At 43.4% G+C, this 23,129-nt stretch overlaps 13 pseudogenes; all 13 read right to left on the bottom strand.

Moving 5' to 3' along the window:
* Window positions 1-865: 865 nt before the first annotated feature.
* LOC130289022 (U2 spliceosomal RNA) lies at window positions 866-1,129 on the bottom strand (annotated as a pseudogene).
* Window positions 1,130-2,589: 1,460 nt separating this feature from the next.
* On the bottom strand, window positions 2,590-2,855 carry LOC130289155 (U2 spliceosomal RNA; annotated as a pseudogene).
* Window positions 2,856-4,333: 1,478 nt separating this feature from the next.
* On the bottom strand, window positions 4,334-4,597 carry LOC130289021 (U2 spliceosomal RNA; annotated as a pseudogene).
* A 1,466-nt stretch (window positions 4,598-6,063) lies between these two features.
* Window positions 6,064-6,327, bottom strand: LOC130289020 (U2 spliceosomal RNA; annotated as a pseudogene).
* Window positions 6,328-7,790: 1,463 nt separating this feature from the next.
* Window positions 7,791-8,054, bottom strand: LOC130289019 (U2 spliceosomal RNA; annotated as a pseudogene).
* A 1,477-nt stretch (window positions 8,055-9,531) lies between these two features.
* LOC130289018 (U2 spliceosomal RNA) lies at window positions 9,532-9,795 on the bottom strand (annotated as a pseudogene).
* Window positions 9,796-11,267: 1,472 nt separating this feature from the next.
* On the bottom strand, window positions 11,268-11,531 carry LOC130289017 (U2 spliceosomal RNA; annotated as a pseudogene).
* Window positions 11,532-12,997: 1,466 nt separating this feature from the next.
* On the bottom strand, window positions 12,998-13,261 carry LOC130289016 (U2 spliceosomal RNA; annotated as a pseudogene).
* Window positions 13,262-14,741: 1,480 nt separating this feature from the next.
* Window positions 14,742-15,006, bottom strand: LOC130289099 (U2 spliceosomal RNA; annotated as a pseudogene).
* Window positions 15,007-16,487: 1,481 nt separating this feature from the next.
* On the bottom strand, window positions 16,488-16,751 carry LOC130289015 (U2 spliceosomal RNA; annotated as a pseudogene).
* Window positions 16,752-18,225: 1,474 nt separating this feature from the next.
* LOC130289013 (U2 spliceosomal RNA) lies at window positions 18,226-18,489 on the bottom strand (annotated as a pseudogene).
* Window positions 18,490-19,959: 1,470 nt separating this feature from the next.
* On the bottom strand, window positions 19,960-20,223 carry LOC130289012 (U2 spliceosomal RNA; annotated as a pseudogene).
* Window positions 20,224-21,695: 1,472 nt separating this feature from the next.
* Window positions 21,696-21,959, bottom strand: LOC130289011 (U2 spliceosomal RNA; annotated as a pseudogene).
* Window positions 21,960-23,129: the final 1,170 nt, after the last annotated feature.

The following is a 23,129-nucleotide window of genomic DNA, read 5'->3' as shown; positions in this document are numbered from 1 at the left end:
GCATTGAATGGCATTTTAAAAGTGATAAGGGTCCTGGTGCAATAATCCTCCCATGAGGATCAGCCTCAACGGCTTTGTAGATTGCACTCATGTCAGCAACTCCATATACATTTTTTTTTCTTCATGCTTCTTTCTTCATCCTTTTTTCTTTCTGTCATTCAGACTTTCATTCATTCGATCTCTCTCACTCACTTGCTTTAACTCATTTGTTCTCACTCACTCACTCACTCAATCACTCACTCACTCATTCACTCTCACTCACTCTCACTCTCTCACTCACTCGCTCACTAAGTCAGTCTCTCTCTCTCTCTCTCTCTTTTTCTTTTTATATATATTTTTTTCCGTCTTCTTCTTCTTCTTCTTCTTCTTCTTCAGACCCTGTCATAGCACTAATGCCTTTCCAATACCACCAGCAGATGGAGACACTCCATTGCAACATTGGTTGTGAGCAGCAGTTTCTAAAAACAAATGCCTCATGGCGGATTTCCCATCCATCAATGGATGGTAAATTTTGTTTTTATCATTCACTGACCACAGATACCAATGCATGGTCAAGCAACAGCAATGACACACCCTTGTGTATAGGCATGAGACCCTCACGTCATTTAACAGGATTCAGCACCACCCACAAGACAGCTACCTGTCATGTCATGTCAAACCTGCACAGGTGTGCTAGATTATTATTATTTAGTTTTATTTTATTTTTTTACACCAATCAGTGTGCAAACATGGTCATTAAAACGCTAAATGAATAGACGTTCATAAACCAGTCAGTGCAACTCATCATTTTGGTCTCCAATTCTCAAACTCAAATTCTCACCCACGGAGGATTAAATGAGAATCTTTCTTGTTTAACACTGGAATGGGGTGGTGCACTGTTCACTACCCGAATATACTGCCACATCGGGTCAATGCATAGGGCGACAGAAGCAAGCTTCCAAATCAGCTCCCTTTCTCAAAAATCCATTTAATTTATGGTCCCCAGATAGGGAACGTATGTATCAGTATGTGCTCACAAGTCACCCAAGTGCAAGTATTCACACAAAAAAAAACGTGCCTCAGGATGCGATCTGTCGCAAGATCCTTTCTTTTTTTACACTTGATCTAAGCCAAAAGGCCTAGAGGGGATAACCGGGAAAGGGGTGGACCCAACCATGTCCCCTTCATGAGCACTCACATTACTCATAGGAATGGAAGGAAGGCTGGCAGCCAACCAGCCTCCCATACACTCTCTGGGTGGGTGGCAGTCAGCCACCCATACATACATACAGCACAGGCTAAACCCACATCATCACTTAAAAAACGGACAGGCGACCATTGCACTCTGATGGAGCATTTAGCAATGCAATCCATAGCCTGGCTTTTGCCTGAACCCCCATCACTCCTCCTCTTGCATATAAGACAATATTTCAGATCTGCATATGAAAACAACACGCCTACCTTTGTTGCACATAGCTGCCTGCCTGTCTCTAGTTACCCCACTGGCTGTAGCTGCGTCCCTTCCGACATGGAATAACACCAACTGTAACGATAAACTGAAAATTAACAGTATAAACCTGCATCATTTTGGACTCTGGTATTTGCTGAATCCGGGTGACCTGACAATCGATGGTGGTGCCGCTGGTGATTCTGGCCTTCTTGGAATCTGTTGGGCCTATGTGTTAGCTCACACATCACTTGGGTATCCATGGTAACTACCACAACATGGTCATCTGCAGTTTACATCTAGCCCGTGGCATTGAATGGCATTTTAAAAGTGCTAAGGGTCCTGGTGCAATAATCCTCCCATGAGGATCAGCCTCAACGGCTTTGTAGATTGCACTCATGTCAGCAACTCCATATACATTTTTTTTTCTTCATGCTTCTTTCTTCATCCTTTTTTCTTTCTGTCATTCAGACTTTCATTCATTCGATCTCTCTCACTCACTTGCTTTAACTCATTTGTTCTCACTCACTCACTCACTCAATCACTCACTCACTCATTCACTCTCACTCACTCTCACTCTCTCACTCACTCGCTCACTAAGTCAGTCTCTCTCTCTCTCTCTCTTTTTCTTTTTATATATATTTTTTTCCGTCTTCTTCTTCTTCTTCTTCAGACCCTGTCATAGCACTAATGCCTTTCCAATACCACCAGCAGATGGAGACACTCCATTGCAACATTGGTTGTGAGCAGCAGTTTCTAAAAACAAATGCCTCATGGCGGATTTCCCATCCATCAATGGATGGTAAATTTTGTTTTTATCATTCACTGACCACAGATACCAATGCATGGTCAAGCAACAGCAATGACACACCCTTGTGTATAGGCATGAGACCCTCACGTCATTTAACAGGATTCAGCACCACCCACAAGACAGCTACCTGTCATGTCATGTCAAACCTGCACAGGTGTGCTAGATTATTATTATTTAGTTTTATTTTATTTTTTTACACCAATCAGTGTGCAAACATGGTCATTAAAACGCTAAATGAATAGACGTTCATAAACCAGTCAGTGCAACTCATCATTTTGGTCTCCAATTCTCAAACTCAAATTCTCACCCACGGAGGATTAAATGAGAATCTTTCTTGTTTAACACTGGAATGGGGTGGTGCACTGTTCACTACCCGAATATACTGCCACATCGGGTCAATGCATAGGGCGACAGAAGCAAGCTTCCAAATCAGCTCCCTTTCTCAAAAATCCATTTAATTTATGGTCCCCAGATAGGGAACGTATGTATCAGTATGTGCTCACAAGTCACCCAAGTGCAAGTATTCACACAAAAAAAAAAACGTGCCTCAGGATGCGATCTGTCGCAAGATCCTTTCTTTTTTTACACTTGATCTAAGCCAAAAGGCCTAGAGGGGATAACCGGGAAAGGGGTGGACCCAACCATGTCCCCTTCATGAGCACTCACATTACTCATAGGAATGGAAGGAAGGCTGGCAGCCAACCAGCCTCCCATACACTCTCTGGGTGGGTGGCAGTCAGCCACCCATACATACATACATACAGCACAGGCTAAACCCACATCATCACTTAAAAAACGGACAGGCGACCATTGCACTCTGATGGAGCATTTAGCAATGCAATCCATAGCCTGGCTTTTGCCTGAACCCCCATCACTCCTCCTCTTGCATATAAGACAATATTTCAGATCTGCATATGAAAACAACACGCCTACCTTTGTTGCACATAGCTGCCTGCCTGTCTCTAGTTACCCCACTGGCTGTAGCTGCGTCCCTTCCGACATGGAATAACACCAACTGTAACGATAAACTGAAAATTAACAGTATAAACCTGCATCATTTTGGACTCTGGTATTTGCTGAATCCGGGTGACCTGACAATCGATGGTGGTGCCGCTGGTGATTCTGGCCTTCTTGGAATCTGTTGGGCCTATGTGTTAGCTCACACATCACTTGGGTATCCATGGTAACTACCACAACATGGTCATCTGCAGTTTACATCTAGCCCGTGGCATTGAATGGCATTTTAAAAGTGCTAAGGGTCCTGGTGCAATAATCCTCCCATGAGGATCAGCCTCAACGGCTTTGTAGATTGCACTCATGTCAGCAACTCCATATACATTTTTTTTTCTTCATGCTTCTTTCTTCATCCTTTTTTCTTTCTGTCATTCAGACTTTCATTCATTCGATCTCTCTCACTCACTTGCTTTAACTCATTTGTTCTCACTCACTCACTCACTCACTCAATCACTCACTCACTCATTTACTCTCACTCACTCTCACTCTCTCACTCACTCGCTCACTAAGTCAGTCTCTCTCTCTCTCTCTCTCTCTTTTTCTTTTTATATATATTTTTTTCCGTCTTCTTCTTCTTCTTCTTCTTCTTCAGACCCTGTCATAGCACTAATGCCTTTCCAATACCACCAGCAGATGGAGACACTCCATTGCAACATTGGTTGTGAGCAGCAGTTTCTAAAAACAAATGCCTCATGGCGGATTTCCCATCCATCAATGGATGGTAAATTTTGTTTTTATCATTCACTGACCACAGATACCAATGCATGGTCAAGCAACAGCAATGACACACCCTTGTGTATAGGCATGAGACCCTCACGTCATTTAACAGGATTCAGCACCACCCACAAGACAGCTACCTGTCATGTCATGTCAAACCTGCACAGGTGTGCTAGATTATTATTATTTAGTTTTATTTTATTTTTTTACACCAATCAGTGTGCAAACATGGTCATTAAAACGCTAAATGAATAGACGTTCATAAACCAGTCAGTGCAACTCATCATTTTGGTCTCCAATTCTCAAACTCAAATTCTCACCCACGGAGGATTAAATGAGAATCTTTCTTGTTTAACACTGGAATGGGGTGGTGCACTGTTCACTACCCGAATATACTGCCACATCGGGTCAATGCATAGGGCGACAGAAGCAAGCTTCCAAATCAGCTCCCTTTCTCAAAAATCCATTTAATTTATGGTCCCCAGATAGGGAACGTATGTATCAGTATGTGCTCACAAGTCACCCAAGTGCAAGTATTCACACAAAAAAAAACGTGCCTCAGGATGCGATCTGTCGCAAGATCCTTTCTTTTTTTACACTTGATCTAAGCCAAAAGGCCTAGAGGGGATAACCGGGAAAGGGGTGGACCCAACCATGTCCCCTTCATGAGCACTCACATTACTCATAGGAATGGAAGGAAGGCTGGCAGCCAACCAGCCTCCCATACACTCTCTGGGTGGGTGGCAGTCAGCCACCCATACATACATACAGCACAGGCTAAACCCACATCATCACTTAAAAAAAGGACAGGCGACCATTGCACTCTGATGGAGCATTTAGCAATGCAATCCATAGCCTGGCTTTTGCCTGAACCCCCATCACTCCTCCTCTTGCATATAAGACAATATTTCAGATCTGCATATGAAAACAACACGCCTACCTTTGTTGCACATAGCTGCCTGCCTGTCTCTAGTTACCCCACTGGCTGTAGCTGCGTCCCTTCCGACATGGAATAACACCAACTGTAACGATAAACTGAAAATTAACAGTATAAACCTGCATCATTTTGGACTCTGGTATTTGCTGAATCCGGGTGACCTGACAATCGATGGTGGTGCCGCTGGTGATTCTGGCCTTCTTGGAATCTGTTGGGCCTATGTGTTAGCTCACACATCACTTGGGTATCCATGGTAACTACCACAACATGGTCATCTGCAGTTTACATCTAGCCCGTGGCATTGAATGGCATTTTAAAAGTGCTAAGGGTCCTGGTGCAATAATCCTCCCATGAGGATCAGCCTCAACGGCTTTGTAGATTGCACTCATGTCAGCAACTCCATATACATTTTTTTTTCTTCATGCTTCTTTCTTCATCCTTTTTTCTTTCTGTCATTCAGACTTTCATTCATTCGATCTCTCTCACTCACTTGCTTTAACTCATTTGTTCTCACTCACTCACTCACTCACTCAATCACTCACTCACTCATTCACTCTCACTCACTCTCACTCTCTCACTCACTCGCTCACTAAGTCAGTCTCTCTCTCTCTCTCTCTCTTTTTCTTTTTATATATATTTTTTTCCGTCTTCTTCTTCTTCTTCTTCAGACCCTGTCATAGCACTAATGCCTTTCCAATACCACCAGCAGATGGAGACACTCCATTGCAACATTGGTTGTGAGCAGCAGTTTCTAAAAACAAATGCCTCATGGCGGATTTCCCATCCATCAATGGATGGTAAATTTTGTTTTTATCATTCACTGACCACAGATACCAATGCATGGTCAAGCAACAGCAATGACACACCCTTGTGTATAGGCATGAGACCCTCACGTCATTTAACAGGATTCAGCACCACCCACAAGACAGCTACCTGTCATGTCATGTCAAACCTGCACAGGTGTGCTAGATTATTATTATTTAGTTTTATTTTATTTTTTTACACCAATCAGTGTGCAAACATGGTCATTAAAACGCTAAATGAATAGACGTTCATAAACCAGTCAGTGCAACTCATCATTTTGGTCTCCAATTCTCAAACTCAAATTCTCACCCACGGAGGATTAAATGAGAATCTTTCTTGTTTAACACTGGAATGGGGTGGTGCACTGTTCACTACCCGAATATACTGCCACATCGGGTCAATGCATAGGGCGACAGAAGCAAGCTTCCAAATCAGCTCCCTTTCTCAAAAATCCATTTAATTTATGGTCCCCAGATAGGGAACGTATGTATCAGTATGTGCTCACAAGTCACCCAAGTGCAAGTATTCACACAAAAAAAAACGTGCCTCAGGATGCGATCTGTCGCAAGATCCTTTCTTTTTTTACACTTGATCTAAGCCAAAAGGCCTAGAGGGGATAACCGGGAAAGGGGTGGACCCAACCATGTCCCCTTCATGAGCACTCACATTACTCATAGGAATGGAAGGAAGGCTGGCAGCCAACCAGCCTCCCATACACTCTCTGGGTGGGTGGCAGTCAGCCACCCATACATACATACAGCACAGGCTAAACCCACATCATCACTTAAAAAACGGACAGGCGACCATTGCACTCTGATGGAGCATTTAGCAATGCAATCCATAGCCTGGCTTTTGCCTGAACCCCCATCACTCCTCCTCTTGCATATAAGACAATATTTCAGATCTGCATATGAAAACAACACGCCTACCTTTGTTGCACATAGCTGCCTGCCTGTCTCTAGTTACCCCACTGGCTGTAGCTGCGTCCCTTCCGACATGGAATAACACCAACTGTAACGATAAACTGAAAATTAACAGTATAAACCTGCATCATTTTGGACTCTGGTATTTGCTGAATCCGGGTGACCTGACAATCGATGGTGGTGCCGCTGGTGATTCTGGCCTTCTTGGAATCTGTTGGGCCTATGTGTTAGCTCACACATCACTTGGGTATCCATGGTAACTACCACAACATGGTCATCTGCAGTTTACATCTAGCCCGTGGCATTGAATGGCATTTTAAAAGTGCTAAGGGTCCTGGTGCAATAATCCTCCCATGAGGATCAGCCTCAACGGCTTTGTAGATTGCACTCATGTCAGCAACTCCATATACATTTTTTTTTCTTCATGCTTCTTTCTTCATCCTTTTTTCTTTCTGTCATTCAGACTTTCATTCATTCGATCTCTCTCACTCACTTGCTTTAACTCATTTGTTCTCACTCACTCACTCACTCACTCAATCACTCACTCACTCATTCACTCTCACTCACTCTCACTCTCTCACTCACTCGCTCACTAAGTCAGTCTCTCTCTCTCTCTCTCTCTTTTTCTTTTTATATATATTTTTTTCCGTCTTCTTCTTCTTCTTCAGACCCTGTCATAGCACTAATGCCTTTCCAATACCACCAGCAGATGGAGACACTCCATTGCAACATTGGTTGTGAGCAGCAGTTTCTAAAAACAAATGCCTCATGGCGGATTTCCCATCCATCAATGGATGGTAAATTTTGTTTTTATCATTCACTGACCACAGATACCAATGCATGGTCAAGCAACAGCAATGACACACCCTTGTGTATAGGCATGAGACCCTCACGTCATTTAACAGGATTCAGCACCACCCACAAGACAGCTACCTGTCATGTCATGTCAAACCTGCACAGGTGTGCTAGATTATTATTATTTAGTTTTATTTTATTTTTTTACACCAATCAGTGTGCAAACATGGTCATTAAAACGCTAAATGAATAGACGTTCATAAACCAGTCAGTGCAACTCATCATTTTGGTCTCCAATTCTCAAACTCAAATTCTCACCCACGGAGGATTAAATGAGAATCTTTCTTGTTTAACACTGGAATGGGGTGGTGCACTGTTCACTACCCGAATATACTGCCACATCGGGTCAATGCATAGGGCGACAGAAGCAAGCTTCCAAATCAGCTCCCTTTCTCAAAAATCCATTTAATTTATGGTCCCCAGATAGGGAACGTATGTATCAGTATGTGCTCACAAGTCACCCAAGTGCAAGTATTCACACAAAAAAAAACGTGCCTCAGGATGCGATCTGTCGCAAGATCCTTTCTTTTTTTACACTTGATCTAAGCCAAAAGGCCTAGAGGGGATAACCGGGAAAGGGGTGGACCCAACCATGTCCCCTTCATGAGCACTCACATTACTCATAGGAATGGAAGGAAGGCTGGCAGCTAACCAGCCTCCCATACACTCTCTGGGTGGGTGGCAGTCAGCCACCCATACATACATACAGCACAGGCTAAACCCACATCATCACTTAAAAAACGGACAGGCGACCATTGCACTCTGATGGAGCATTTAGCAATGCAATCCATAGCCTGGCTTTTGCCTGAACCCCCATCACTCCTCCTCTTGCATATAAGCCAATATTTCAGATCTGCATATGAAAACAACACGCCTACCTTTGTTGCACATAGCTGCCTGCCTGTCTCTAGTTACCCCACTGGCTGTAGCTGCGTCCCTTCCGACATGGAATAACACCAACTGTAACGATAAACTGAAAATTAACAGTATAAACCTGCATCATTTTGGACTCTGGTATTTGCTGAATCCGGGTGACCTGACAATCGATGGTGGTGCCGCTGGTGATTCTGGCCTTCTTGGAATCTGTTGGGCCTATGTGTTAGCTCACACATCACTTGGGTATCCATGGTAACTACCACAACATGGTCATCTGCAGTTTACATCTAGCCCGTGGCATTGAATGGCATTTTAAAAGTGCTAAGGGTCCTGGTGCAATAATCCTCCCATGAGGATCAGCCTCAACGGCTTTGTAGATTGCACTCATGTCAGCAACTCCATATACATTTTTTTTTCTTCATGCTTCTTTCTTCATCCTTTTTTCTTTCTGTCATTCAGACTTTCATTCATTCGATCTCTCTCACTCACTTGCTTTAACTCATTTGTTCTCACTCACTCACTCACTCACTCAATCACTCACTCACTCATTCACTCTCACTCACTCTCACTCTCTCACTCACTCGCTCACTAAGTCAGTCTCTCTCTCTCTCTCTCTCTCTTTTTCTTTTTATATATATTTTTTTCCGTCTTCTTCTTCTTCTTCTTCTTCTTCTTCAGACCCTGTCATAGCACTAATGCCTTTCCAATACCACCAGCAGATGGAGACACTCCATTGCAACATTGGTTGTGAGCAGCAGTTTCTAAAAACAAATGCCTCATGGCGGATTTCCCATCCATCAATGGATGGAAAATTTTGTTTTTATCATTCACTGACCACAGATACCAATGCATGGTCAAGCAACAGCAATGACACACCCTTGTGTATAGGCATGAGACCCTCACGTCATTTAACAGGATTCAGCACCACCCACAAGACAGCTACCTGTCATGTCATGTCAAACCTGCACAGGTGTGCTAGATTATTATTATTTAGTTTTATTTTATTTTTTTACACCAATCAGTGTGCAAACATGGTCATTAAAACGCTAAATGAATAGACGTTCATAAACCAGTCAGTGCAACTCATCATTTTGGTCTCCAATTCTCAAACTCAAATTCTCACCCACGGAGGATTAAATGAGAATCTTTCTTGTTTAACACTGGAATGGGGTGGTGCACTGTTCACTACCCGAATATACTGCCACATCGGGTCAATGCATAGGGCGACAGAAGCAAGCTTCCAAATCAGCTCCCTTTCTCAAAAATCCATTTAATTTATGGTCCCCAGATAGGGAACGTATGTATCAGTATGTGCTCACAAGTCACCCAAGTGCAAGTATTCACACAAAAAAAAACGTGCCTCAGGATGCGATCTGTCGCAAGATCCTTTCTTTTTTTACACTTGATCTAAGCCAAAAGGCCTAGAGGGGATAACCGGGAAAGGGGTGGACCCAACCATGTCCCCTTCATGAGCACTCACATTACTCATAGGAATGGAAGGAAGGCTGGCAGCCAACCAGCCTCCCATACACTCTCTGGGTGGGTGGCAGTCAGCCACCCATACATACATACAGCACAGGCTAAACCCACATCATCACTTAAAAAACGGACAGGCGACCATTGCACTCTGATGGAGCATTTAGCAATGCAATCCATAGCCTGGCTTTTGCCTGAACCCCCATCACTCCTCCTCTTGCATATAAGACAATATTTCAGATCTGCATATGAAAACAACACGCCTACCTTTGTTGCACATAGCTGCCTGCCTGTCTCTAGTTACCCCACTGGCTGTAGCTGCGTCCCTTCCGACATGGAATAACACCAACTGTAACGATAAACTGAAAATTAACAGTATAAACCTGCATCATTTTGGACTCTGGTATTTGCTGAATCCGGGTGACCTGACAATCGATGGTGGTGCCGCTGGTGATTCTGGCCTTCTTGGAATCTGTTGGGCCTATGTGTTAGCTCACACATCACTTGGGTATCCATGGTAACTACCACAACATGGTCATCTGCAGTTTACATCTAGCCCGTGGCATTGAATGGCATTTTAAAAGTGCTAAGGGTCCTGGTGCAATAATCCTCCCATGAGGATCAGCCTCAACGGCTTTGTAGATTGCACTCATGTCAGCAACTCCATATACATTTTTTTTTCTTCATGCTTCTTTCTTCATCCTTTTTTCTTTCTGTCATTCAGACTTTCATTCATTCGATCTCTCTCACTCACTTGCTTTAACTCATTTGTTCTCACTCACTCACTCACTCACTCAATCACTCACTCACTCATTCACTCTCACTCACTCTCACTCTCTCACTCACTCGCTCACTAAGTCAGTCTCTCTCTCTCTCTCTCTCTTTTTCTTTTTATATATATTTTTTTCCGTCTTCTTCTTCTTCTTCTTCTTCTTCAGACCCTGTCATAGCACTAATGCCTTTCCAATACCACCAGCAGATGGAGACACTCCATTGCAACATTGGTTGTGAGCAGCAGTTTCTAAAAACAAATGCCTCATGGCGGATTTCCCATCCATCAATGGATGGAAAATTTTGTTTTTATCATTCACTGACCACAGATACCAATGCATGGTCAAGCAACAGCAATGACACACCCTTGTGTATAGGCATGAGACCCTCACGTCATTTAACAGGATTCAGCACCACCCACAAGACAGCTACCTGTCATGTCATGTCAAACCTGCACAGGTGTGCTAGATTATTATTATTTAGTTTTATTTTATTTTTTTACACCAATCAGTGTGCAAACATGGTCATTAAAACGCTAAATGAATAGACGTTCATAAACCAGTCAGTGCAACTCATCATTTTGGTCTCCAATTCTCAAACTCAAATTCTCACCCACGGAGGATTAAATGAGAATCTTTCTTGTTTAACACTGGAATGGGGTGGTGCACTGTTCACTACCCGAATATACTGCCACATCGGGTCAATGCATAGGGCGACAGAAGCAAGCTTCCAAATCAGCTCCCTTTCTCAAAAATCCATTTAATTTATGGTCCCCAGATAGGGAACGTATGTATCAGTATGTGCTCACAAGTCACCCAAGTGCAAGTATTCACACAAAAAAAAACGTGCCTCAGGATGCGATCTGTCGCAAGATCCTTTCTTTTTTTACACTTGATCTAAGCCAAAAGGCCTAGAGGGGATAACCGGGAAAGGGGTGGACCCAACCATGTCCCCTTCATGAGCACTCACATTACTCATAGGAATGGAAGGAAGGCTGGCAGCCAACCAGCCTCCCATACACTCTCTGGGTGGGTGGCAGTCAGCCACCCATACATACATACAGCACAGGCTAAACCCACATCATCACTTAAAAAACGGACAGGCGACCATTGCACTCTGATGGAGCATTTAGCAATGCAATCCATAGCCTGGCTTTTGCCTGAACCCCCATCACTCCTCCTCTTGCATATAAGACAATATTTCAGATCTGCATATGAAAACAACACGCCTACCTTTGTTGCACATAGCTGCCTGCCTGTCTCTAGTTACCCCACTGGCTGTAGCTGCGTCCCTTCCGACATGGAATAACACCAACTGTAACGATAAACTGAAAATTAACAGTATAAACCTGCATCATTTTGGACTCTGGTATTTGCTGAATCCGGGTGACCTGACAATCGATGGTGGTGCCGCTGGTGATTCTGGCCTTCTTGGAATCTGTTGGGCCTATGTGTTAGCTCACACATCACTTGGGTATCCATGGTAACTACCACAACATGGTCATCTGCAGTTTACATCTAGCCCGTGGCATTGAATGGCATTTTAAAAGTGCTAAGGGTCCTGGTGCAATAATCCTCCCATGAGGATCAGCCTCAACGGCTTTGTAGATTGCACTCATGTCAGCAACTCCATATACATTTTTTTTTCTTCATGCTTCTTTCTTCATCCTTTTTTCTTTCTGTCATTCAGACTTTCATTCATTCGATCTCTCTCACTCACTTGCTTTAACTCATTTGTTCTCCCTCACTCACTCACTCACTCAATCACTCACTCACTCATTCACTCTCACTCACTCTCACTCTCTCACTCACTCGCTCACTAAGTCAGTCTCTCTCTCTCTCTCTCTCTTTTTCTTTTTATATATATTTTTTTCCGTCTTCTTCTTCTTCTTCTTCAGACCCTGTCATAGCACTAATGCCTTTCCAATACCACCAGCAGATGGAGACACTCCATTGCAACATTGGTTGTGAGCAGCAGTTTCTAAAAACAAATGCCTCATGGCGGATTTCCCATCCATCAATGGATGGTAAATTTTGTTTTTATCATTCACTGACCACAGATACCAATGCATGGTCAAGCAACAGCAATGACACACCCTTGTGTATAGGCATGAGACCCTCACGTCATTTAACAGGATTCAGCACCACCCACAAGACAGCTACCTGTCATGTCATGTCAAACCTGCACAGGTGTGCTAGATTATTATTATTTAGTTTTATTTTATTTTTTTACACCAATCAGTGTGCAAACATGGTCATTAAAACGCTAAATGAATAGACGTTCATAAACCAGTCAGTGCAACTCATCATTTTGGTCTCCAATTCTCAAACTCAAATTCTCACCCACGGAGGATTAAATGAGAATCTTTCTTGTTTAACACTGGAATGGGGTGGTGCACTGTTCACTACCCGAATATACTGCCACATCGGGTCAATGCATAGGGCGACAGAAGCAAGCTTCCAAATCAGCTCCCTTTCTCAAAAATCCATTTAATTTATGGTCCCCAGATAGGGAACGTATGTATCAGTATGTGCTCACAAGTCACCCAAGTGCAAGTATTCACACAAAAAAAAACGTGCCTCAGGATGCGATCTGTCGCAAGATCCTTTCTTTTTTTACACTTGATCTAAGCCAAAAGGCCTAGAGGGGATAACCGGGAAAGGGGTGGACCCAACCATGTCCCCTTCATGAGCACTCACATTACTCATAGGAATGGAAGGAAGGCTGGCAGCCAACCAGCCTCCCATACACTCTCTGGGTGGGTGGCAGTCAGCCACCCATACATACATACAGCACAGGCTAAACCCACATCATCACTTAAAAAAAGGACAGGCGACCATTGCACTCTGATGGAGCATTTAGCAATGCAATCCATAGCCTGGCTTTTGCCTGAACCCCCATCACTCCTCCTCTTGCATATAAGACAATATTTCAGATCTGCATATGAAAACAACACGCCTACCTTTGTTGCACATAGCTGCCTGCCTGTCTCTAGTTACCCCACTGGCTGTAGCTGCGTCCCTTCCGACATGGAATAACACCAACTGTAACGATAAACTGAAAATTAACAGTATAAACCTGCATCATTTTGGACTCTGGTATTTGCTGAATCCGGGTGACCTGACAATCGATGGTGGTGCCGCTGGTGATTCTGGCCTTCTTGGAATCTGTTGGGCCTATGTGTTAGCTCACACATCACTTGGGTATCCATGGTAACTACCACAACATGGTCATCTGCAGTTTACATCTAGCCCGTGGCATTGAATGGCATTTTAAAAGTGCTAAGGGTCCTGGTGCAATAATCCTCCCATGAGGATCAGCCTCAACGGCTTTGTAGATTGCACTCATGTCAGCAACTCCATATACATTTTTTTTTCTTCATGCTTCTTTCTTCATCCTTTTTTTCTTTCTGTCATTCAGACTTTCATTCATTCGATCTCTCTCACTCACTTGCTTTAACTCATTTGTTCTCACTCACTCACTCACTCACTCAATCACTCACTCACTCATTCACTCTCACTCACTCTCACTCTCTCACTCACTCGCTCACTAAGTCAGTCTCTCTCTCTCTCTCTCTCTCTTTTTCTTTTTATATATATTTTTTTCCGTCTTCTTCTTCTTCTTCTTCTTCTTCAGACCCTGTCATAGCACTAATGCCTTTCCAATACCACCAGCAGATGGAGACACTCCATTGCAACATTGGTTGTGAGCAGCAGTTTCTAAAAACAAATGCCTCATGGCGGATTTCCCATCCATCAATGGATGGTAAATTTTGTTTTTATCATTCACTGACCACAGATACCAATGCATGGTCAAGCAACAGCAATGACACACCCTTGTGTATAGGCATGAGACCCTCACGTCATTTAACAGGATTCAGCACCACCCACAAGACAGCTACCTGTCATGTCATGTCATGTCAAACCTGCACAGGTGTGCTAGATTATTATTATTTAGTTTTATTTTATTTTTTTACACCAATCAGTGTGCAAACATGGTCATTAAAACGCTAAATGAATAGACGTTCATAAACCAGTCAGTGCAACTCATCATTTTGGTCTCCAATTCTCAAACTCAAATTCTCACCCACGGAGGATTAAATGAGAATCTTTCTTGTTTAACACTGGAATGGGGTGGTGCACTGTTCACTACCCGAATATACTGCCACATCGGGTCAATGCATAGGGCGACAGAAGCAAGCTTCCAAATCAGCTCCCTTTCTCAAAAATCCATTTAATTTATGGTCCCCAGATAGGGAACGTATGTATCAGTATGTGCTCACAAGTCACCCAAGTGCAAGTATTCACAAAAAAAAAAAACGTGCCTCAGGATGCGATCTGTCGCAAGATCCTTTCTTTTTTTACACTTGATCTAAGCCAAAAGGCCTAGAGGGGATAACCGGGAAAGGGGTGGACCCAACCATGTCCCCTTCATGAGCACTCACATTACTCATAGGAATGGAAGGAAGGCTGGCAGCCAACCAGCCTCCCATACACTCTCTGGGTGGGTGGCAGTCAGCCACCCATACATACATACAGCACAGGCTAAACCCACATCATCACTTAAAAAACGGACAGGCGACCATTGCACTCTGATGGAGCATTTAGCAATGCAATCCATAGCCTGGCTTTTGCCTGAACCCCCATCACTCCTCCTCTTGCATATAAGACAATATTTCAGATCTGCATATGAAAACAACACGCCTACCTTTGTTGCACATAGCTGCCTGCCTGTCTCTAGTTACCCCACTGGCTGTAGCTGCGTCCCTTCCGACATGGAATAACACCAACTGTAACGATAAACTGAAAATTAACAGTATAAACCTGCATCATTTTGGACTCTGGTATTTGCTGAATCCGGGTGACCTGACAATCGATGGTGGTGCCGCTGGTGATTCTGGCCTTCTTGGAATCTGTTGGGCCTATGTGTTAGCTCACACATCACTTGGGTATCCATGGTAACTACCACAACATGGTCATCTGCAGTTTACATCTAGCCCGTGGCATTGAATGGCATTTTAAAAGTGCTAAGGGTCCTGGTGCAATAATCCTCCCATGAGGATCAGCCTCAACGGCTTTGTAGATTGCACTCATGTCAGCAACTCCATATACATTTTTTTTTCTTCATGCTTCTTTCTTCATCCTTTTTTCTTTCTGTCATTCAGACTTTCATTCATTCGATCTCCCTCACTCACTTGCTTTAACTCATTTGTTCTCCCTCACTCACTCACTCACTCAATCACTCACTCACTCATTCACTCTCACTCACTCTCACTCTCTCACTCACTCGCTCACTAAGTCAGTCTCTCTCTCTCTCTCTCTCTTTTTCTTTTTATATATATTTTTTTCCGTCTTCTTCTTCTTCTTCTTCTTCTTCTTCTTCTTCAGACCCTGTCATAGCACTAATGCCTTTCCAATACCACCAGCAGATGGAGACACTCCATTGCAACATTGGTTGTGAGCAGCAGTTTCTAAAAACAAATGCCTCATGGCGGATTTCCCATCCATAAATGGATGGTAAATTTTGTTTTTATCATTCACTGACCACAGATACCAATGCATGGTCAAGCAACAGCAATGACACACCCTTGTGTATAGGCATGAGACCCTCACGTCATTTAACAGGATTCAGCACCACCCACAAGACAGCTACCTGTCATGTCATGTCAAACCTGCACAGGTGTGCTAGATTATTATTATTTAGTTTTATTTTATTTTTTTACACCAATCAGTGTGCAAACATGGTCATTAAAACGCTAAATGAATAGACGTTCATAAACCAGTCAGTGCAACTCATCATTTTGGTCTCCAATTCTCAAACTCAAATTCTCACCCACGGAGGATTAAATGAGAATCTTTCTTGTTTAACACTGGAATGGGGTGGTGCACTGTTCACTACCCGAATATACTGCCACATCGGGTCAATGCATAGGGCGACAGAAGCAAGCTTCCAAATCAGCTCCCTTTCTCAAAAATCCATTTAATTTATGGTCCCCAGATAGGGAACGTATGTATCAGTATGTGCTCACAAGTCACCCAAGTGCAAGTATTCACACAAAAAAAAACGTGCCTCAGGATGCGATCTGTCGCAAGATCCTTTCTTTTTTTACACTTGATCTAAGCCAAAAGGCCTAGAGGGGATAACCGGGAAAGGGGTGGACCCAACCATGTCCCCTTCATGAGCACTCACATTACTCATAGGAATGGAAGGAAGGCTGGCAGCCAACCAGCCTCCCATACACTCTCTGGGTGGGTGGCAGTCAGCCACCCATACATACATACAGCACAGGCTAAACCCACATCATCACTTAAAAAAAGGACAGGCGACCATTGCACTCTGATGGAGCATTTAGCAATGCAATCCATAGCCTGGCTTTTGCCTGAACCCCCATCACTCCTCCTCTTGCATATAAGACAATATTTCAGATCTGCATATGAAAACAACACGCCTACCTTTGTTGCACATAGCTGCCTGCCTGTCTCTAGTTACCCCACTGGCTGTAGCTGCGTCCCTTCCGACATGGAATAACACCAACTGTAACGATAAACTGAAAATTAACAGTATAAACCTGCATCATTTTGGACTCTGGTATTTGCTGAATCCGGGTGACCTGACAATCGATGGTGGTGCCGCTGGTGATTCTGGCCTTCTTGGAATCTGTTGGGCCTATGTGTTAGCTCACACATCACTTGGGTATCCATGGTAACTACCACAACATGGTCATCTGCAGTTTACATCTAGCCCGTGGCATTGAATGGCATTTTAAAAGTGCTAAGGGTCCTGGTGCAATAATCCTCCCATGAGGATCAGCCTCAACGGCTTTGTAGATTGCACTCATGTCAGCAACTCCATATACATTTTTTTTTCTTCATGCTTCTTTCTTCATCCTTTTTTCTTTCTGTCATTCAGACTTTCATTCATTCGATCTCCCTCACTCACTTGCTTTAACTCATTTGTTCTCCCTCACTCACTCACTCACTCAATCACTCACTCACTCATTCACTCTCACTCACTCTCACTCTCTCACTCACTCGCTCACTAAGTCAGTCTCTCTCTCTCTCTCTTTTTCTTTTTATATATATTTTTTTCCGTCTTCTTCTTCTTCTTCTTCTTCTTCTTCTTCAGACCCTGTCATAGCACTAATGCCTTTCCAATACCACCAGCAGATGGAGACACTCCATTGCAACATTGGTTGTGAGCAGCAGTTTCTAAAAACAAATGCCTCATGGCGGATTTCCCATCCATAAATGGATGGTAAATTTTGTTTTTATCATTCACTGACCACAGATACCAATGCATGGTCAAGCAACAGCAATGCCACACCCTTGTGTATAGGCATGAGACCCTCACGTCATTTAACAGGATTCAGCACCACCCACAAGACAGCTACCTGTCATGTCATGTCAAACCTGCACAGGTGTGCTAGATTATTATTATTTAGTTTTATTTTATTTTTTTACACCAATCAGTGTGCAAACATGGTCATTAAAACGCTAAATGAATAGACGTTCATAAACCAGTCAGTGCAACTCATCATTTTGGTCTCCAATTCTCAAACTCAAATTCTCACCCACGGAGGATTAAATGAGAATCTTTCTTGTTTAACACTGGAATGGGGTGGTGCACTGTTCACTACCCGAATATACTGCCACATCGGGTCAATGCATAGGGCGACAGAAGCAAGCTTCCAAATCAGCTCCCTTTCTCAAAAATCCATTTAATTTATGGTCCCCAGATAGGGAACGTATGTATCAGTATGTGCTCACAAGTCACCCAAGTGCAAGTATTCACACAAAAAAAAACGTGCCTCAGGATGCGATCTGTCGCAAGATCCTTTCTTTTTTTACACTTGATCTAAGCCAAAAGGCCTAGAGGGGATAACCGGGAAAGGGGTGGACCCAACCATGTCCCCTTCATGAGCACTCACATTACTCATAGGAATGGAAGGAAGGCTGGCAGCCAACCAGCCTCCCATACACTCTCTGGGTGGGTGGCAGTCAGCCACCCATACATACATACAGCACAGGCTAAACCCACATCATCACTTAAAAAAAGGACAGGCGACCATTGCACTCTGATGGAGCATTTAGCAATGCAATCCATAGCCTGGCTTTTGCCTGAACCCCCATCACTCCTCCTCTTGCATATAAGACAATATTTCAGATCTGCATATGAAAACAACACGCCTACCTTTGTTGCACATAGCTGCCTGCCTGTCTCTAGTTACCCCACTGGCTGTAGCTGCGTCCCTTCCGACATGGAATAACACCAACTGTAACGATAAACTGAAAATTAACAGTATAAACCTGCATCATTTTGGACTCTGGTATTTGCTGAATCCGGGTGACCTGACAATCGATGGTGGTGCCGCTGGTGATTCTGGCCTTCTTGGAATCTGTTGGGCCTATGTGTTAGCTCACACATCACTTGGGTATCCATGGTAACTACCACAACATGGTCATCTGCAGTTTACATCTAGCCCGTGGCATTGAATGGCATTTTAAAAGTGCTAAGGGTCCTGGTGCAATAATCCTCCCATGAGGATCAGCCTCAACGGCTTTGTAGATTGCACTCATGTCAGCAACTCCATATACATTTTTTTTTCTTCATGCTTCTTTCTTCATCCTTTTTTCTTTCTGTCATTCAGACTTTCATTCATTCGATCTCTCTCACTCACTTGCTTTAACTCATTTGTTCTCACTCACTCACTCACTCAATCACTCACTCACTCATTCACTCTCACTCACTCTCACTCTCTCACTCACTCGCTCACTAAGTCAGTCTCTCTCTCTCTCTCTCTCTCTTTTTCTTTTTATATATATTTTTTTCCGTCTTCTTCTTCTTCTTCTTCTTCTTCAGACCCTGTCATAGCACTAATGCCTTTCCAATACCACCAGCAGATGGAGACACTCCATTGCAACATTGGTTGTGAGCAGCAGTTTCTAAAAACAAATGCCTCATGGCGGATTTCCCATCCATCAATGGATGGTAAATTTTGTTTTTATCATTCACTGACCACAGATACCAATGCATGGTCAAGCAACAGCAATGACACACCCTTGTGTATAGGCATGAGACCCTCACGTCATTTAACAGGATTCAGCACCACCCACAAGACAGCTACCTGTCATGTCATGTCAAACCTGCACAGGTGTGCTAGATTATTATTATTTAGTTTTATTTTATTTTTTTACACCAATCAGTGTGCAAACATGGTCATTAAAACGCTAAATGAATAGACGTTCATAAACCAGTCAGTGCAACTCATCATTTTGGTCTCCAATTCTCAAACTCAAATTCTCACCCACGGAGGATTAAATGAGAATCTTTCTTGTTTAACACTGGAATGGGGTGGTGCACTGTTCACTACCCGAATATACTGCCACATCGGGTCAATGCATAGGGCGACAGAAGCAAGCTTCCAAATCAGCTCCCTTTCTCAAAAATCCATTTAATTTATGGTCCCCAGATAGGGAACGTATGTATCAGTATGTGCTCACAAGTCACCCAAGTGCAAGTATTCACACAAAAAAAAACGTGCCTCAGGATGCGATCTGTCGCAAGATCCTTTCTTTTTTTACACTTGATCTAAGCCAAAAGGCCTAGAGGGGATAACCGGGAAAGGGGTGGACCCAACCATGTCCCCTTCATGAGCACTCACATTACTCATAGGAATGGAAGGAAGGCTGGCAGCCAACCAGCCTCCCATACACTCTCTGGGTGGGTGGCAGTCAGCCACCCATACATACATACAGCACAGGCTAAACCCACATCATCACTTAAAAAAAGGACAGGCAACCATTGCACTCTGATGGAGCATTTAGCAATGCAATCCATAGCCTGGCTTTTGCCTGAACCCCCATCACTCCTCCTCTTGCATATAAGACAATATTTCAGATCTGCATATGAAAACAACACACCGACCTTTGTTGCACATAGCTGCCTGCCTGTCTCTAGTTACCCCACTGGCTGTAGCTGCGTCCCTTCCGACATGGAATAACACCAACTGTAACGATAAACTGAAAATTAACAGTATAAACCTGCATCATTTTGGACTCTGGTATTTGCTGAATCCGGGTGACCTGACAATCGATGGTGGTGCCGCTGGTGATTCTGGCCTTCTTGGAATCTGTTGGGCCTATGTGTTAGCTCACACATCACTTGGGTATCCATGGTAACTACCACAACATGGTCATCTGCAGTTTACATCTAGCCCGTGGCATTGAATGGCATTTTAAAAGTGCTAAGGGTCCTGGTGCAATAATCCTCCCATGAGGATCAGCCTCAACGGCTTTGTAGATTGCACTCATGTCAGCAACTCCATATACATTTTTTTTTCTTCATGCTTCTTTCTTCATCCTTTTTTCTTTCTGTCATTCAGACTTTCATTCATTCGATCTCTCTCACTCACTTGCTTTAACTCATTTGTTCTCACTCACTCACTCACTCACTCAATCACTCACTCACTCATTCACTCTCACTCACTCTCACTCTCTCACTCACTCGCTCACTAAGTCAGTCTCTCTCTCTCTCTCTCTCTTTTTCTTTTTATATATATTTTTTTCCGTCTTCTTCTTCTTCTTCTTCTTCTTCAGACCCTGTCATAGCACTAATGCCTTTCCAATACCACCAGCAGATGGAGACACTCCATTGCAACATTGGTTGTGAGCAGCAGTTTCTAAAAACAAATGCCTCATGGCGGATTTCCCATCCATCAATGGATGGTAAATTTTGTTTTTATCATTCACTGACCACAGATACCAATGCATGGTCAAGCAACAGCAATGACACACCCTTGTGTATAGGCATGAGACCCTCACGTCATTTAACAGGATTCAGCACCACCCACAAGAAAGCTACCTGTCATGTCATGTCAAACCTGCACAGGTGTGCTAGATTATTATTATTTAGTTTTATTTTATTTTTTTACACCAATCAGTGTGCAAACATGGTCATTAAAACGCTAAATGAATAGACGTTCATAAACCAGTCAGTGCAACTCATCATTTTGGTCTCCAATTCTCAAACTCAAATTCTCACCCACGGAGGATTAAATGAGAATCTTTCTTGTTTAACACTGGAATGGGGTGGTGCACTGTTCACTACCCGAATATACTGCCACATCGGGTCAATGCATAGGGCGACAGAAGCAAGCTTCCAAATCAGCTCCCTTTCTCAAAAATCCATTTAATTTATGGTCCCCAGATAGGGAACGTATGTATCAGTATGTGCTCACAAGTCACCCAAGTGCAAGTATTCACACAAAAAAAAACGTGCCTCAGGATGCGATCTGTCGCAAGATCCTTTCTTTTTTTACACTTGATCTAAGCCAAAAGGCCTAGAGGGGATAACCGGGAAAGGGGTGGACCCAACCATGTCCCCTTCATGAGCACTCACATTACTCATAGGAATGGAAGGAAGGCTGGCAGCCAACCAGCCTCCCATACACTCTCTGGGTGGGTGGCAGTCAGCCACCCATACATACATACAGCACAGGCTAAACCCACATCATCACTTAAAAAACGGACAGGCGACCATTGCACTCTGATGGAGCATTTAGCAATGCAATCCATAGCCTGGCTTTTGCCTGAACCCCCATCACTCCTCCTCTTGCATATAAGACAATATTTCAGATCTGCATATGAAAACAACACGCCTACCTTTGTTGCACATAGCTGCCTGCCTGTCTCTAGTTACCCCACTGGCTGTAGCTGCGTCCCTTCCGACATGGAATAACACCAACTGTAACGATAAACTGAAAATTAACAGTATAAACCTGCATCATTTTGGACTCTGGTATTTGCTGAATCCGGGTGACCTGACAATCGATGGTGGTGCCGCTGGTAATTCTGGCCTTCTTGGAATCTGTTGGGCCTATGTGTTAGCTCACACATCACTTGGGTATCCATGGTAACTACCACAACATGGTCATCTGCAGTTTACATCTAGCCCGTGGCATTGAATGGCATTTTAAAAGTGCTAAGGGTCCTGGTGCAATAATCCTCCCATGAGGATCAGCCTCAACGGCTTTGTAGATTGCACTCATGTCAGCAACTCCATATACATTTTTTTTTCTTCATGCTTCTTTCTTCATCCTTTTTTCTTTCTGTCATTCAGACTTTCATTCATTCGATCTCTCTCACTCACTTGCTTTAACTCATTTGTTCTCACTCACTCACTCACTCAATCACTCACTCACTCATTCACTCTCACTCACTCTCACTCTCTCACTCACTCGCTCACTAAGTCAGTCTCTCTCTCTCTCTCTCTTTTTCTTTTTATATATATTTTTTTCCGTCTTCTTCTTCTTCTTCTTCTTCTTCAGACCCTGTCATAGCACTAATGCCTTTCCAATACCACCAGCAGATGGAGACACTCCATTGCAACATTGGTTGTGAGCAGCAGTTTCTAAAAACAAATGCCTCATGGCGGATTTCCCATCCATCAATGGATGGTAAATTTTGTTTTTATCATTCACTGACCACAGATACCAATGCATGGTCAAGCAACAGCAATGAC

The sequence above is a fragment of the Hyla sarda genome, chromosome 8 (assembly GCF_029499605.1).
Source record: "Hyla sarda isolate aHylSar1 chromosome 8, aHylSar1.hap1, whole genome shotgun sequence".
Taxonomy (NCBI): domain Eukaryota; kingdom Metazoa; phylum Chordata; class Amphibia; order Anura; family Hylidae; genus Hyla; species Hyla sarda.
The sequence above is the reverse complement of the archived record's forward strand: the minus strand, read 5'-3'. Positions and strand labels throughout refer to the sequence as shown.